This window comes from Carya illinoinensis, chromosome 15 (assembly GCF_018687715.1).
Source record: "Carya illinoinensis cultivar Pawnee chromosome 15, C.illinoinensisPawnee_v1, whole genome shotgun sequence".
In the NCBI taxonomy this organism is placed as follows: domain Eukaryota; kingdom Viridiplantae; phylum Streptophyta; class Magnoliopsida; order Fagales; family Juglandaceae; genus Carya; species Carya illinoinensis.
Genome location: NC_056766.1, coordinates 18,340,798 through 18,358,876, shown reverse-complemented (window position 1 = coordinate 18,358,876; position 18,079 = coordinate 18,340,798). Strand labels below are relative to the sequence as shown.

The 18,079-nt window shown below is 38.4% G+C and overlaps 1 pseudogene; it reads right to left on the bottom strand.

The window, feature by feature from the left end:
• Nucleotides 1–1,015: 1,015 nt before the first annotated feature.
• On the bottom strand, nucleotides 1,016–17,784 carry LOC122296724 (annotated as a pseudogene).
• Between the last annotated feature and the right edge of the window lie 295 nt (nucleotides 17,785–18,079).

The following is an 18,079-nucleotide window of genomic DNA, read 5'->3' as shown; positions in this document are numbered from 1 at the left end:
AATTAAGACTTTTTGGTGTATTAGATTAATTATATTGGAGTAGTTAATCTTTGATGTGCCATTGAGACTTTAGAGTTTCTATATGTATTGTGAGATGTGATTTTTAAGTGACAAGAAATAACTCTCCGGCCCAACTAGTTACATGGCATTACATGAGCACTTTCATTAATTTTACCATTAGAAAATTAACAGCATGATTGCCACGTGAAATCCATAGGCCACATGTTAGTCTCTCATTCGTTGTCATGGGTGTTGATGCCACCTGTAAGCCAATTAAGGAATGACTCGTGGCCTGCATTGAATTTTCTAGGGCTGTACAGGAACCGATCCCGCTGACCGCTGTTGATGCCAACCGACCGCCACGGCACGGAACTGGCCGAAACCGGCAGGGAACCGGTCAGCCGTCAGTGTTATTTATGCAAAACCGTAGTCGGTCGGTTCGGCATCGGTTCACCCCCCTAAAAACCACTGAACTGGCCGACTATTTATATTTATATTTTTTTTAAAAATATACTTATTTAAATGGCGTTGTTTCACTCATTTAAGTGGAACGACGCCGTTTAAAGCCTGTGCATTAAAAACATCACTTATGGAACGGCGCCGTTTAACTTAGACTTAAGTGAAACGGCGTCGTTTTAGGACTCAGTATTTGAAAAAAATAATAAAAGGGACGGCGCCGTTTAACCCTACGGCCCCGTTCCCTTTCTCTTCTTCCCCATTTCTGTTCTTTAACTTCTTTAACACATCAATGTCGCCGCCGCCCCCCTCCTCTCTCTCTCGCTTTCTCTCTATCTCTCTCTCTGTCTCAAAAATCTCAGTCACCGCGGCTTCATCGCCCTCTCTCGCTCTCTCTCCCTCAGCAACCGATGACGCTGACGAACCGACCAGAGTTATGCCGAGACCGAGGACGACGGTTTCCTCCCCATTCTCCGGCCGGTTTCGGTCGAGATTTGTGTCGTTTTTCCATGTCGGTGGGGTTTCAGTTTGATGCCGAAACCGACGCCGACACATCGGTTTACACCCCTGGAATTTTCTTCATCTTTGGCCTTGCTTCTAGTGATACATTTACACAACCAAGAGCAACCTTCAGGACTTAAGCATCTGACTTCTAATGGCAAGTGATGTTTTGCTGATATTAGGGTCAAGGATGTGATCCCATTTGTCTTGTTTGACTGAGTCGCTTAAGGCCCACTGGGCCAACTTAGTTCCCTCACTAACAACTAGTTTTCGATTCAACAGCTCCAGGAAAATGACCACAAAACTGTAAATGTTCCCAACCATTGTTACTCTCATCATGTAAGCATACTCTGCCAACCACCAACAAATAACATGAGATATTTAGACACTAACAGTTGACATCATTAATCAAATTGAGAAAGGAATTCAATTGAAGGAAGGCATGCATGGCCAAGGAGAAGAATATGATGTCACTAAACAGAAACAAACCAATATATTATACAATTGAGATGACTTCACAAAGGATTGAAACATGCAAACAATTAGAGGCTTGTGAGTATTATGTGATTTTGGAAACCTCAAATTTGAGGAAAAGGCTTCCAGTGCTCTTTTGAGGGATCGTTCATCTTGCATAGCTCAATATCTCCAATTTGAGGCTCCTTGAGGGACTTCAGCATGATGTTTCCAATTGATAGATCAAGTAGTAGTATTGAGCCGGGGGCAAAACCCTGCAGAAAGGAAAGACCATGAGTGACTCCAACCACTATGCTGTATCTGCTTGCCCAATTCAAAGCATTTTCCAGGCTACCATAAAGAACGTCAAAAAGGGTTCCCTTTGGAGAAAATTCATTAAACAAATAAGCATTGTCAACAGAAAAAACTTGCTTCACAAACAGGTGTGTGCTGAGGGCTTTTACCTATTATTATCACTTGGGCACTGTGGCGAGCACAGTGTGCTGCACGGATGGATGACGAAATTACTAATTGGCGAGGGGTGGTTCGGTGGGTGAAGATAGCCTTGTTAGATGTGTTCCTTCAAGATCATAAATTCACACAGATGCATCCTCGAGATCTAGCAATTCTTAAGGAATTAAATGTTCCCTTTGTTCCAGGTAAAATGAAAAGTGTGAAGGCTGTTGCTTGGAAGAAACCGAGAAAGGGTGGTGTCAAGCTAAATATTGATTGGATTTCTCTTAGTAATCCTGGGATGGTTGGCGGGGGAGGCATTCTCCAGGATGATAAGGGTCGAACCATGGCGGGTTTTGCAACCCATTATGGCGTGGCATCCAATAACGTCGCTGAGGGATGTGCTCTTTTGGATGGCCTCCACATGGCTCACCATATGGGATTTAGAAATGTTATGGTGGAATCGGATTCGGCAGTTCTAGTGGGATGGATCCAATCCAGAGAGTGTAACCTTTAGTATTTGTGGAATTTTTTGGAAGAAATTAAAATGTTGTTTGATGCCTTGAATTGCAGTATTTGTCATATTTTTGGATAAGCTAACATGGTTGCAGATTTTCTTGCCAAACAAGGTGCTTTTAATAATTTTTGGTTGTTTACTGGAGCAGAGATAGGAAGTGGGATGCTTAGAGGTTTGCTGCGAACGGATTGTTGGGAGCTTCCTTATTTACGTTTATAATAATTTTTGTATTGGTTTTGGCTTGGAAAATTGTTGGCATCTAAGATGTAATATCGCAAGTATGTTGGATTGTACTCAGGGTATTCCTCCACCATAAGTGAGGATTTTTTTAAAAAATCGGGAAGAGGTCACTCATGGACATGTAACATTTGCTCTTCTTTAAAAAAAATAAAAATAAAAATAAAAAATAAAAAAAGGGAGAGAGAAACAAAACTTAGGCTAAACTAGTCATCACATTTGAATTGCTCATATTCCCCAAAACCTCCAACTCTTGCCAGAATTTAGCGTTAGTACTATTCATCTAGGTTCTGGCTCAAGAATCTGGGTATACCCAGACTAGAACCCAGGTTTCAAACCTAGGCTGGAACTCAGATGAAATCAGTTTTAAAAATCAGGAACCCGGGTTTCTAGCTTGTACCTAGTTCTTTTTTTTTTCTTTTTTTTTTTTCCGTTTGAATGTTTTGATGTTTCTTTTAACAACCTACAGTAGTACTCTATCTTCTTTTTTAATAAATAATATGTGATACTGATACATGCATGAGAGTTTTTGTACAACAATTTAAAAAAAAAAAATTGAAAAAAGTGCCCATCCACATCCACAATGTTCAAACATACGTGTATAGTACTACTGTAGGTTGTTAAAAAAGAAAAAGTATCTGGTTTTAAACTTGGGTTCTAGGTTTGAATGAGGTTCCCTAACCTGGTGTACTAGGATTATTTTTATCTTGGTACTGGCCCGGATCAAACCTGTGACGCCCTCAAATTCCATTTGGGATTGGATGGACATCCGAAGCATCGGGACATACAACACAAGGTTACCTAGGGGTTCATAACATATAAGATGTAATGTTCCTAATATGTATTTAGCATTATGCAATATTCGCAGCGGATAATTTTTTTTTTTTAGCAATACTATGCATCAAACTTATAGTATCTCAAATAGTTAAATCATAATCCAATCATACTTAACAAAATAAACATCCATAATTTCAGTACGAGTCTCATAAAACTGTAATCTCAAAAGCATGGGAGGCCATACTCCATATTTACATTAACAAAATACACTACTGAAGAAGTTCGTCAAATAACTTGTGTAACTCAACTAACGAGGCCAGAGTACTGTCCAAAAACTAACTATGGAAGCTGTAAGCTCCGTGTCATGTCTGCGGTATCTAGTCAAACTCCTTCAGTCTACCAATGTCCTCTCCCTGCTCTGATCCTAACACATCGCCTACCATTTGAGGGGAATTGTAGTTGGGACTACCATAGTGAGATTTGATTACAAATCTGAGTAAGTTAACAAGAAACTCCCACACAAGTTAATGATGCATGCATGGCATTAAAAGTATGAATGCATAATTAAAGTCATAAGTAAGCATAGCACAACTTGACATATAGCATGGCATAACTGACATAACCTGAATTGAAACGTGAACTGAACTTGACTTGACATGACATGAACTTAAACTTATAATATAACATTGGCTAGCAACATAACATGAGCGTGAACTTGAAACATAATGTGAACATGAATATAACATAACATGAACGTGAGCTTGAACATAGCATAAACGTAAACATAACATGATATGAACATAAACTTGAAACTTAACGTGAACATGAACATAACATGTACGTGAACATAACATAACATGAACTTGATCTGAAACTTATTCTTATCTCATGGGGTTAACCATGATTGCTTATTCTTAACTTCTTGACATGAACTTGAAATCTTGTTCAATAGACTTAATTAATAACGTGACATATGGGTGCTACACGAGTCCCCTTGAGCCATGTGTCCCTGCCGATTACTGCATCACAATACAAGTATCTACACCAGCTATGAATGCGTTAATACGTACTCCATAGTTGTTGTGGCCCCACGTATTCTATGTGTCATAATTGCTGTGTCTCACGTAGTGTATGCTCCACAGTTGTTGTGGCCCCATACTTCATGCTTTACAGTTGTTGTGGCCCCATGAATTATTTGTGCCACACTTGCTGTGAACACACGTAAAATAAAAGATGGCTCCATCGTCGTTAGCGTCTGGCGCGCTCCGGTGACCAGCTAGTTAGGTCTCATTCGCAACTTGTTGACTGTGCTTCATCAACCCAGAGAACTTCACACCTATTTAGACACTCCAGTATGAACAAAAGAGTTCCACTAGGATGGTGATTGACATGAATAACTTAAAATAAACGTAATCTGAAACTTAACTTAACATAAACTTAACTGACTTCTTTACTTAACATGACATACTGGTAATAGTGAATATTACATGATATGACATACATGTAACATGTAACATACTTAACATGGCATACTTATAACATATAGCATTACGTGACAGAATAGATTGTGTAACAAATAAATATTTATGACAAAATAAATCATGCATAACAGATAAACATGTAATGACGTGGCATGGCATGACATATATGATAACATACATACATAAATTGTAGTTCCCTTACCCATCATACATACACAATAAATTGATAGTAAGTTAAAAGCATACTTACCTCGATCATCGCGTTCTACGAGAATAAAGTGCGAAATACGAGAAACTATAAGAGGATATTGTAAAAGTTAGAAATTTAATTACTAACAATTAGAAACATGAAAACAAGCTAACTTAGAGAATAAAATTACTATTTTACCCTCTACATGTGAAAAAATGGTCATTTTACCCCTAACTTAAGGATTTCACATCTTAACTCTAAAAATTTCTAAAATTTACATTCCTCACATAAATTTTCTACTAAATTCAAATATCAATTCAGAAAAATTTAAAACAAATCACAATTATGGAAAACACACTATGGCCAAAACATCCATAGGCCATTTCATTTGATTTTTGCTGCAATTCCTTACAACTTCAAAACTCATGCTTAACCCAAAATTTTACAACAAGGATCTTCCTATCCTAAGTTTAAAATCATACTTAAAACATACATTCAGAAAAAGCTAATAATCAACACCAAACTTTTTGTAAAACTATCCAAACACTTGAATCACAATTCCAAAAAACCATGCTTTGATTCTAAATTAAAACATCTCCAAGAATTCCAAAAAATAAAATCTTACTTCTAACATATTCATAACATCATCTTAAGATCAAACATGCTTTAAATCATCAAACTAAAGTCACCAAAGTCACAAAATAACACTTAGAGTTTTTGGTTTTACACTTAGACCAAAAACAAAAACATTTTCCTCAACTAGTTTTGATAAATCTCTTGATTAATGGCTTAAGTATGTGAGATCTTCGAAATAAAGCATCAATTGATTTAAAAATGTGTCCTAAAGAATATCTAACCATCAAACTTAAAATCACATGGCTAAAAAATCAATAAAACATAGATCTAATCCAAAAACATCAAATCTTAGGCCTAACCGAAATCATCTTGCATAGAAAAATCATATCTTTGAAAATAATACTAAATATCTTCAAGATAACATCCTGACATGAAAATAACGTCATATAAAAATATCAAAGCCTTTAGAGTAAGATCAAATCTTAAAATATTCAAACTTTCTCCAACAAAAACTGTTTTTCCACTTCCAGTTTTTAAGTTTCTAGATCTAAGAAAATCTATCATAAAAAACTTTATTCATGCAACAAAACCTCAATGGAAACTCATAAATATATGCTAACAACACTCCATAAAATTTTCGGATCAAGATATGTCCATTAGCTTGGTCAAAAACTTCAAAACATAGCATACTCTCTAGTTTTACGCCCAGAATGACCTTTCTATGGTTAAAAATACTTTGGACCAAAAAAATACCATCAAATGAGATGAATAATATACCTAAGGAAACTAGACTCAAAGAAGAACAACTTTTATGAAGGCATTATCATGTGAAAATACTTACAAAGATCCAGAAATCTGTCCGAGAGAGCTCTTTTGGGTTTCTCTCTAAGAATGGGGTGAAGAAGTGATAAAAGAGAAGGAAGTGTGTCTTGCACGACTCAAAACTTCTGGAGGGGAGAGATATGGACTTGAATGGACCTTGATTTGAGGTGAATATGTGACATAAAGTGGAGAAGAGTGAGGGGTAAGGAACTGCCTACAGAAGCTGTGAGGTATGGAGGTTGATAAGGTGGATTCTCCTTCCCATCAAGATACTATTGGGTGCAGCCAAGGGCAGTAGATGGTCTTCCATGTGGAGGAGAAAATTTCTTCAAGAAGTTTTGTCAAGGTGGCCAAATTCGTGGGCCTTGGTGGGCCTCAACTAAGTGGACTTCAATTTGTGGTTTAAAAGGGTTTTGGTTAGGTTTTGAGATGCTATCAACCCCAAATCCAATTTTTTCTTGGCCCAATCAAATTACCAAGGTTTAAAAGGTTGGATAATGATGTCATAACAATAATTTTAGAAATTAATAGCATGTGGAAGTGATTTAATCAAGTGATTAAACGCAATGCTAGAAATTGGATCAAAAAGGGTTTGAAGGCCAACTTTAGGGTTTGGGGAAACTGTTTAGGATTTTAATTTTAACCAAGTTTTTGGGGTTTCAATTGGATTCCAACCATTTAGGATTTCACTAGGGTTGAAACCCTCTTTGATCTGACTCAATTTGGTTGATCAGATGAAAAAAGTCTTGCTTAGGTAGCATGATCTCATACCTTGATTTCCTTCACAAATCCATCTAATAGTTCCTCTTTGTGCCAAGTGTCTAATACTATTCACTATGTGTGGCTAAGATCTTGCCAAGTGTCCAAATAAAACTTCTCTAACCTAATTTGCACATTCCTCACTGTGATTTTAAAAATACTGTACTTAGTATGCTTATCGAGGTTACTATTCACTCCACAAAAATGCGTAATAAACTTAGTACTAAAAAATTCTAAATATTCATATTAACCTACAGTTTACCAAAACTCAACCCCGAAGTGCCTCTAAAAATAAATTCATAGTTTCGAACAACTGTTTCGTCCAAAATTATAAAAATGAGTTATTGTGCCAAAAAATTCTAAATATTCAACTGAGTCTAGTGACGTAGACCATAACGTATTCTGACACTTCTAACTATCTCAAACAATTAAAATTGTAATTCTGTCACCATAGTGAGTGATAACACTGAATTTGTTGACAAACTAAAACATGTGCGATTGGTCGATTTGTGAAAACTTATGGGGTTTTCACGAGGTTCCTAAAGTCTATAGAAATTACACCATTGAATTTCTAGCGGGCTGTTACAAAACCCAGGCCGAAACCCGTTTATCCAAGTTCTGGACCAGATGAATAGGCCTATTTATCTTGGCTACCGAATTGGAATATCTTATCACTCTAATTAATCCTCTTAAAAAAGTAGCTTAATTGGGATGACATGATGACTTTGTAACAGCTTGAAAACCTAGTCTTCAGCACATTGGTTTTTGGGTATCCAACTACTTACATAGCTTTGGTGAAGTCGATATTCAATCTATGGATTCCAATGCGGTTAATAGATTGCCTTGGATGATATGAGGAGGGGGAAGATTGTAATACCTCGCTCCCCATGGTTAATAATAAAGTCCTTTTTAGAAATTCTCAGGAAAGTCAGAGTGCTACTACGGAACTTAACTTAACTTAAAGAAGCACCAAGTACAAAGATTCTTTATAATAAATAGAATTATTTTATATTAAAATACTGAAATTATAAAAGAGAGTGTGTGGAAGCATTTATTAAAATTTATCAAAGTCCGTGCCATAAAAATCATAACTTAACATTTATGTACATAACCTAGGCCACTGTCACGCCTCCCTAGACTAAATCTCGTCTTGCAGCTCTATCGTCATATATATCCTAATCTGGGGTGGTTTAAAAACATAAAAACAAACTAAAAGAAGTTGATGACTCAGTAAGAAACCCATCATAACGTAAACATACTTAACATAAGATTTTCATAAAATATTTCATGCTAAGAATTTAAAATTATGATTTATCATACTGATGCTTATGCTATGCATGACTAATTTATATGACTTAACTGACTGATTTTATTTATCTAACTTATCTGACTTATCTTGCTAGCCAACACACTTAACTATGTCTGCAAAGTTGTTGTTGATTGCAATCACAAGTGCATGAATCGCAACAAGTAATAAAGTGAATGTGAAAGAGTATTGTCCCACAATGATTGAAAAATTACTAATAAATACCAACATTTATTAAACTATAACCTATTTGATAATTCGAACGAGAATGAATTGTTGAACTAGAGAGTTTAAAATAACAAAATTAAATAAGCAAGTTGAGATCAAGGAAACAAGATTCTTCTTATCCTATTTTAATTTCCTACTTGAACTAATTGCAATTATTTACTATTGTTGATAATCGGTTCTCTAATTTGTTCATTAATCTTTTCCAAGCATTAACAAAATATCCCAACAAGAAAATTTTCTACATCTCTGTGAAAACTCTAAACCTGTCAAAATTTATTAAGAACAAGAAACCCTCATAAAGATTACACAAGTTCATAGATATCTCTATCCTACGGATTCCTTGTGGTATCTCAAACATAGTATGAAACAATTGTCACTTCTCAGTCTCAAATTGAATCCCAAATCATGAAAATGTTGATCAATCATTCACATGCATTAAGTTCAAAATGAAATACACAACAATATGAAACAACTACTAAATTAGTTCAATTAAAGAAAGATTCACATAATCATAGTTAGGCTACATCGTACTATCATAGCCCTAGAAAATGGAGAGTAGTTCATAATAAAACTGAATAAAAACATAATCAAAGAGTTTAACATCAAGAAGTTGAAAGAAATTCAAAATAAAGAAAAACAAAAAAACTCACAAACCAATTGTGCACTCTATAAGTTGTGCACTAACTTCCCCTACTATAACAAATCGATACTCTAGATTACTACGATGGACAACGCTTGAGTCCGCCCACCGTGAAATTGTATTGATACCATGCAACTGAATGACCATCTGATGTAACTATTATGAGCTTATCTTATACTTGATCTTATGAAAATTTACGTGTCTTATGTAATGTGAGATACATAATACATACATAACTATACTATGTGGAATGAAATGTGATGAATGACGTGCTTGCAAATATCATGACATGCGTGGTACGTAAACATTGACTTTAATAATAATATATATAACTAACTAACATGTACTAATCCTAATTTTATGATCATGCTACCTACCTTGTAGTGTTGCTTCCTAAAATTTCTAACACAAAGTCGATCACGGTGTTGGATTATGGGATTTATGGTTTTTTGCCGAAATAACATGTGGAAGGGAGCTATTTATAGAGAATTTTGCAAGAGGGTGACGACCAGCTTGCGTTGGACTCGGTTAAAGAGTTTTAACGTGAAGATGACTTATAGAGTTGTATCTTTGTTGGAAGAGGATGCCGATAAGTTCGAGTTGGACTCAGTCACAATCATTTAAGAAGAGAGTTTGAATTTAAAAATATAATTTAGTAGCTCATTTAATGTAGGATTGGCAATGACTGAGACTACGTAGAGAACTTAAATCAGTGATGATTTTAAATTGAAATAAATTCCTAATAACCGATCTTTAAATTCTAAAATAAGTCTAATTCGTTCAATAAATAATAAATAGAATTTAAACTAGTTATTTAGTCCAATTAAAATTTTTAATCAGCCTCAATAATTTATCGCTAGTGAGCTTATCTAATATGGCCCATTAAATATAATTTAGGACTAATAATTTAAAAATTATTAATATCTCAACCTTATAATTATTAAGTAGGGTCATTACAAAGATCATCTGCGGATTGTGGTTGTTCATCATTAACCCTGTAATATCGTCTTGACATTGATATAGCAAGGCCTGTGATTGTGACTGCCCCAACAGTGAAAAGAGTTGCTGCAAACCCAACCAGAATCGAAGCGGCAACTGATTTTCCCTTCTTGGCCGATTTTGGTGAAGTGTTTGATGTTGTAGTGTTAATAAGATGCTCATTTCCACTTGCTTCAACAGTAAGCCATGACTGAAACTTTGGAATAATTCCAGATAGTTGATTGTTAGAAAGTAGCAACCGTGTCAAGCATCTCATTTCAGTCAGAAACGTTGGAATTTCCCCTCGATTGTTTGAGAGATCCAAAACTTCTAATCCTGTAAGCCGTGAAAAAGTAAATGGAATACTTCACACAAGGAGGTTGCTGCTGAGATTTAGAGCAATCTGCAATGTTGTCGGCAACACTGGAATCTCACCGGTAAGTTGGTTTTCTCCAAGCTGGAGTTCTAACAGAGAATTCAAACGGTAAATACCGTCTGGTATCGAACCACTGAGATTGTTACCTTGTAAGTCCAAGTTAGTAAGGTATCGCAAGCTTGAAATCGAAGAAGGTATTGAACCGTTCAGCAAATTCCAGCTGACATTCAGTGCAGACAATTTCTGTAGTTGAGCAATTTCAACCGGGATTTCTCCAACCAGCCTGTTGGATTGAAGCTTCATAACTTGAAGACGGCTTAGATTTCCCAACTGTCCCGGTAAAGTACCAGTAAGGTCATTGCCCGCCAAATTCAACAGTGCCAAGCTCAGGCAAGAACCCAAATCCGGAGGTATAAGCCCGGTCAAGTTATTGTTGTCCAGCTCTAGGTACATCAACTTCTCAAGTTTTCCAAACACCGAAGAAGGGATTGGCCCATCAAGAGAATTGTTGAGTTTGGCTTGATTTCCTGCTGAAAATGTGTTTTTTGGGGTTTGCTACAGTTCCGCTACAGTGCCGCTCGACATCCGCTCGAGCGAACTCATCCAGAGAGTTCCGCTCGACCTCCGCTCGACAGTCTGCTCGAGCGAAATCTTCCAGAGAGTTTCGCTCGACCTCCGCTCGACAGTCCGCTCGAGCGAAATCTTCCAGAGAGTTTCGCTCGACCTCCGCTCGACAGTCCGCTCGAGCGAGAATGCAACCCTAACGTGCGCTCGACACTTCGCTCGACGTCCGCTCGAGCGAATGTTCTGACTAGCACCTTGTCCTATAAATACATCATTTTCTCTTCATTTTGAAGTGCCCTTCAGCAGCCAGCTTGAGAGAGTTTTGAGAATCCTTTTGTATACAATCCTAAGAGTCCATTGAGTGTATTGAGGCTTTAGGATTAAGGATTTTTGTGATCAATACTCTTGTACTCCACTTTTGTTCATAGTGAAATCGTTTGAAACCGACCCCGACAGTGGACGTAGGCTCACATTGAGCTGAACCACTTAAATCTTGGTGTTCTTTGTGTGATTGTCATTTCTTTTGTTGCTTCCGCTATTGTTTGCTTCAACTTAGCCATTGTCTGTTCGGTCCATTCCCAACAAACTGGTATCAGAGAGTCAAGCTCTTTGCAAAAATCTTGAGGAATGGCTATGGCAAAGTTTGAAGTGGAGAAATTCGACGGTCAAAACAGCTTTAGCTTATGGCGCATCAAGATGAAGGCTTTGTTACGACAACAAGGCTTGTCGAAAGCTTTGGAGGTGAAGGTATCCGAGGATTCTCCTGCATCGTCAAAAGAAGAAGATGAGAAGGCACATAGTGTCATTTTGTTGTCACTATCAGATGGAGTTTTGAGGGAGGTTGCCGATGAGGAGACCGCTTTCGGTCTTTGGTCCAAGCTTGAGAGCTTGTATATGAAAAAGTCGCTCACCAACCGTTTGTATTTGAAGCAACGGTTATACACACTCAGAATGAAGGAAGGTACTCCTATCTCTGAACACTTAGATGAATTTAATAAGATTATCATGGATTTGAGGAATATTGATATTAAGCTTGATGATGAGGATCAAGCATTAATTGTGTTGTGTTCGTTGCCGGTATCATTTGAAAATTTTGTAAACTCGATGTTGTATGGTAGAGACACCATCTCTTTGGTAGATGTAAAATCTGTTTTGAACTCTAAGGAGTTGAGAACAAAATTGGGTGTACAAGGCACGGATAGTCAAGCCAGTGGTTTGTTTGTTAAGGGTTCATCTAGTAGGGGTAGATCACATGAGAGAAGTGCAGAGAAGAACAGGAGTAAATCCAGGGGCAGTTCACAGTCGAAATTTAACAAGAAAAATGTTAAATGTCATTACTGTCATAAATTTGGTCATTACAAAAATGAGTGTTCTAAATTGAAAAATAGAGAGGAAGGCACTAGTTCTTCTAATGCTGTTAGCGTTGCTGATGAAAAGTCTAACGGCGTAGATATTGTTCTAGCAATTAGTGGCTCAAATAGTCGCTATGGTGACAAGTGGGTCATGGACTCAGCTTGTACTTTTCATATGTGTCCCAAGAGGGACTGGTTCACTACCTATGAGTCAGTCAACGGTGGCTCCGTTTTGATGGGAAATGATATGGCATGTAAAATTGTTGGGATTGGTTCAGTTAGGATTAAGATGTTTGATGGGATTGTCAGGACATTGTCTAATGTTCGACACATCCCAGATTTGAAGAAAAATCTTATTTCCTTGGGCACTCTTGATTCTTTAGGTTTCCGGTACACCGGTGAAGGTGGAGCTATTAAAGTCAGTAAGGGCTCCATGATTGTAATGAGAGGAGATATGACAGATGGTCTTTATTTCCTTCAGGGGAGTACATTGACAGGTACAGCTGCAGTGTCTGTTTCAGATAATCCAGACTCAGACAACACCCGTCTATGGCACATGCGTTTGGGTCACATGAGTGAAAAGGGGATGTCTATCCTGAGTAAGCAGGATTTGTTGTGCAATCAGAAGATAGGAAAACTTGAATTCTATGAACATTGTGTGTTTGGAAAACAGTGCAGGGTTCAGTTTACTACAGGAGTTCACAGAACTAAAAGTACTGTGGACTATATTCATTCTGATCTTTGGGGTCCATCTTCAGTTCCATCGAAAGGTGGAGCCCAGTATTTGCTTACCTTTATTGATGATTATTCACGGAAGGTTTGGACTTATTTTCTGAAACGTAAGAGCGATGTATTTGCTAACTTTAAACAATGGAAGGTTTTGATTGAAAATCAGACAGGCAAGAAGGTTAAGCGACTCCGAACCGACAATGGTATGGAATTTTGCGGAGGTGATTTTGATGAATTCTGCAAAAATGAAGGCATAGTGAGGCACCACACAGTGAGACATACTCCACAACAAAATGGAGTAGCTGAGCGGATGAATAGGACTCTCTTGGAGAGAGCCCGTAGTATGCTTTCAAACTCCGACTTGTCTAAAGATTTTTGGGCTGAAGCAGTCAACACAGCTTGCTATTTGGTTAACCGCTCTCCAGCCACAGCTATTGGTTTAAAAACTCCAAATGAGGTATGGTCAGGTACTCCCTCTGATTATTCAAATTTGAAAGTTTTTGGTTGTCCTGCATATTTCCATGTTAATGATGGAAAACTTGAGCCAAGGGCAAAGAAGGGCATATTCATTGGATATGCTAGTGGGGTGAAAGGATTTAGGTTATGGTGTACTGATCCCAAATCACCTAAGCTTGTAATTAGTAGGGATGTAGTATTTGATGAACAATCCATGCTTAATCCGAGGAAGGAGTTTACTGTGTCTACAGGTGAAGAGCAGAGCAATGGCAAGAAGGTGGAGTCACAGGTTGAGGCTTCAAAGGGGGTGCCAGACGACACCCAAGATCATGTCACTTCAGATGAGCATGATCCTGATTTTGATGATGGCGCACAGTGTGAGCAAGATTACAGTATTGCTACTGGTAGACAAAGGAGGCAGATCAGGCCACCTCAAAGATATGCTCATGCAGATATGGTGATGTATGCACTTACTACAGCAGAGGACATAGATGGTCAAGAGCCTTCCAGTTATTCGGAAGCTGTCAAAAGTAAGGAGTGTGCACAATGGTGCGCAGCAATGACTGAGGAGATTGAGTCTCTTCACAAGAACCAAACTTGGGATTTGGTTAAGTTGCCTAAGAAGACGAAGACTGTTGGTTGCAAATGGGTTTTCAAAAGGAAAGAGGGAATCCAAGATGTTGCAGATGCAAGGTACAAGGCACGCTTGGTTGCAAAAGGCTATAGTCAGAGAGAAGGCATTGACTTCAACGAAGTTTTCTCTCCAGTTGTGAAACACAGTTCGATCAGGGTGTTGCTTGCCATAGTGGCAGCACATGACTTAGAGCTTCAGCAACTTGATGTTAAAACAACGTTCCTGCATGGTGACCTGGAGGAGACCATTTACATGCATCAGCCAGAGGGGTTCATTGTTCAAGGCAAAGAAGATCATGTGTGCAGATTGAAGAAGTCATTGTATGGTTTAAAACAGTCTCCGAGGCAATGGTATAAACGCTTTGACTCTTTTATGATAGATCATGGCTATGAGAGGAGTAGCCATGATTGTTGCGTTTATTATAGGCAGTTACCTAATGGGTCTTTCATCTATTTGCTACTTTATGTTGATGATATGCTTATTGCTGCTAAAAGCATATCTGACATTAGTTTGCTGAAAACTCAACTTAGAAATGAGTTTGAAATGAAAGACTTAGGTGCTGCAAAGAAGATCTTGGGGATGGAGATCCACAGAGATAGGAAAACTGGAAAGTTGTATTTGTCTCAAGGAAAGTACATTGAGAAAGTTCTTCGGAGGTTTGGAATGTCTGATTCCAAACCAGTAAGTACACCACTTGCTACACATTTTAAACTTTCAGCATCCCTATCTCCTCAGACAGATGAGGAGGAAAGCTTCATGGCTAGTGTTCCTTATTCCAGTGCAGTTGGCAGTATTATGTATGCAATGGTTTGTACTCGTCCAGATATTTCACAGGCAGTGAGTGTTGTTAGCAGGTACATGGCTAACCCGGGTAGAGCTCATTGGCAGGCTGTGAAATGGATACTCAGGTATCTGAAAGGTACTTCGAACCTTGGTTTAATATTTGATAGAGAAACTGACTACCATTCAAGGGTGGTTGGTTATGTTGATTCTGATTATGCTGGGGACTTGGATAAGAGAAGATCATTGACAGGGTATGTTTTCACTTTGTGTGGCTCTGCTATTAGTTGGAAAGCAACACTACAATCTACTGTTGCTTTATCAACTACAGAAGCAGAGTACATGGCAGCAGCTGAGGCTGTTAAGGAGGCCATTTGGTTGAAAGGTTTGATCAGTGATTTAGGATTACAGCAGGATGCAATTTCAGTATTTTGTGACAGCCAAAGTGCAATACATTTGACCAAAAATCAAATGTATCATGAGAGGACAAAGCATATTGATGTCAGGTATCATTTCCTTCGGGAAGTTGTTACAGAGGGCGTGTTAGAAATTCAGAAGATTGCTACTACTGAGAATCCAGCAGATATGATGACAAAGCCAGTTCCAGTATACAAGTTCAAACTTTGCTTGGACTTGGTTGGTGTTCGGGATATGTCATTCCCTTAGGGGATTTGGTGGAGGGGTTTCGGTTTCTTGGTTAATGGTTTTTTGTTTAGGCTTGACGGAATTCAAGCCAAGGTGGAGATTTGTTGAGTTTGGCTTGATTTCCTGCTGAAAATGTGTTTTTTGGGGTTTGCTACAGTTCCGCTACAGTGCCGCTCGACATCCGCTCGAGCGAACTCATCCAGAGAGTTCCGCTCGACCTCCGCTCGACAGTCCGCTCGAGCGAAATCTTCCAGAGAGTTTCGCTCGACCTCCGCTCGACAGTCCGCTCGAGCGAAATCTTCCAGAGAGTTTCGCTCGACCTCCGCTCGACAGTCTGCTCGAGCGAGAATGCAACCCTAACGTGCGCTCGACACTTCGCTCGACGTCCGCTCGAGCGAATGTTCTGACTAGCGCCTTGTCCTATAAATACATCATTTTCTCTTCATTTTGAAGTGCCCTTCAGCAGCCAGCTTGAGAGAGTTTTGAGAATCCTTTTGTATACAATCCTAAGAGTCCATTGAGTGTATTGAGGCTTTAGGATTAAGGATTTTTGTGATCAATACTCTTGTACTCCACTTTTGTTCATAGTGAAATCGTTTGAAACCGACCCCGACAGTGGACGTAGGCTCACATTGAGCTGAACCACTTAAATCTTGGTGTTCTTTGTGTGATTGTCATTTCTTTTGTTGCTTCCGCTATTGTTTGCTTCAACTTAGCCATTGTCTGTTCGGTCCATTCCCAACAAGAATTGCTTCCCAATCTCAACCTGACCAAACTTGGAGATATGTTTGAAGGTATCAATCCCTTTAACGAATTATAAGACAAATCTATAGACTGCAAATTTGACGGCGACAACATGTCTGTAGGAATCGACCCGCTTAACTTGTTATAACTAAGGTCTAACTTCTTGAGGATTCTTGTAATTCCACTGGGAATTGTACCGTCAAAGTTGTTTTGATTGGCTGCAAAACGTGTAAGGGTGCTGATATTTGAAATGGTTGCTGGGATTTGGCCCGCGAAGTTATTGGAAGATAGAATCAAAACTTCCAATTTAGAGAATTCTTTAATTCTATCAGGAACAGGGCCGGAAAGCTTATTTATACCTAAGTCAATCAGAGTCAAATTCCGGTAACCCATTATTTGATCAGGAATTCGACCTTCAAAGGCATTCGCAGAGAGCTCAAGCTGCTCTAAAACCATGGCTTTCCCAAGATTGGTAGGGATAGGGCCACTGAAACGGTTGGCACTAAGATTCAAACTTTTGAGGGCAATCAATCCATCTAACTGTAAATTAATGCTTCCATTCAATGAATTGAAAGACAGGTCCAAGAACATCAACCCAACGAATACTTGAAAAGTAGGGAGGACCAACCAACCTGTTTCTGCTAATATTCAAGAGCTCCAGCCCTCCAATCTTACCGCAATCCTTGATGAATTCCTCCGGGATTAAGGTCAGAACATTGTTGGAGACATCAATACTCCTCAAAGAATCTATCTGGCAAAGACGAGGCAGAAAGTCTGAGGAAGAGAGGGAAAAGCCCGGAAGAGAGATTTCGGTTATGGAAGAATTCCCAGAGCTGCAGTTAACTCCGTTCCATGAGCATGGGTCCTTGCTAATATTCCATGATAAATCTGTTTTGTTAAGGAGATTAGAAAGATCGATCATGGCTTTTCTTTGGTTTGAGGATAGTTCAGAGAAGACCAAAGGACAGAAGAAGAACATGGAAAACAAGGAGAAATGGAGTAGAGGGATGCTTTGCTCACGCTTCTTCATTCTTAGCCAAGTGCCTAGAAATCTTTCCACCGTTGTTTCTCAACTACACATATGCATGGGACAAATACAGTGATTGTTTTTGTTTCAGGTGGGACGAAAACCGAGGAAGACATAAGAGGAGATTTTACAGAAAAAGATCGATCATGGATTTGACAATCTCATGTAGGAATACATCATATAGATTGCCATCTCCTTAGTGGATAGGTAACCCGGACGGCCAATAAGTACTGACAACTGGTTGTTGCAGTCATGAGTGGGTGGCAATCTTATCTTTTGTATTGTCATTCGGTTCCTGAGCCCTGATCAAAAACCAAACATCAAGGTGATATCTTTTCTAATTTCTATATATTTTTTTAGAGATGGATTCACAAGACGTTCCAAGTATGTACTTCACG